Below are 646 nucleotides of genomic sequence, written 5' to 3'. Positions count from 1 at the left end.
GTCACTTTTTACTTTTACTATATATATATATATATATATATATATATATATATCAAGGTAGAATTTGTGACATTTTATGCTGATATAACAATGAAATTCAATACTTTATTACAAAAAGCACCCGAGTATCATCATTTAGAATAATGATAACCACAAAATAAACTTTAATGGGAATTTAAGTTAAAATAAAAAGTTGGAGGGATAAATGCCTGATTGTTATGAAAAAAAGGTCACAATTCAAAAAATGGCAAAACTAAGCTTCATTTGCTTATAATTATAAATTTTAGTTTTAATATTATTTTTGGGATAAATAGGAACTGGACAAGAACAGTCTACCTTTGGCATGTAGGATAGCCACTGTAGAATAGTAAACACCTTCAAAGTCATCTGGCACGATGGTGTGCGTCACTCCATTGTTGTGCATGATCTGAACCCCTCCCAGTTGGTTATTGGAGGTGTAGACTTCACGACCCAGCACCTTATAAAGAAATACAGAATTAAAGAATTTAAGACTTAAATCACTGAATTAAAGGTCCCATATTGTCAAAACTGAAATTTCCTGGCTTTTTTCATGATAACTGAGGTCTAGGTGCTATGTAACTACCATATAAGTTTCAAAACAGTCAGTCCACAGTAAAATTCACAC

General features: G+C 31.1%; 1 pseudogene; it reads right to left on the bottom strand.

Annotated features, from left to right (window-relative positions):
• Positions 1-646, bottom strand: part of LOC107672598 (acetyl-CoA carboxylase 2-like) — a 29619-nt pseudogene that overhangs the window by 6387 nt on the left and 22586 nt on the right.

Source organism: Sinocyclocheilus anshuiensis, unplaced genomic scaffold (genome assembly GCF_001515605.1).
Source record: "Sinocyclocheilus anshuiensis isolate Anshui unplaced genomic scaffold, SAMN03320099.WGS_v1.1 scaffold100, whole genome shotgun sequence".
Taxonomy (NCBI): Eukaryota; Metazoa; Chordata; class Actinopteri; order Cypriniformes; family Cyprinidae; genus Sinocyclocheilus; species Sinocyclocheilus anshuiensis.
The sequence above is the reverse complement of the archived record's forward strand: the minus strand, read 5'-3'. Positions and strand labels throughout refer to the sequence as shown.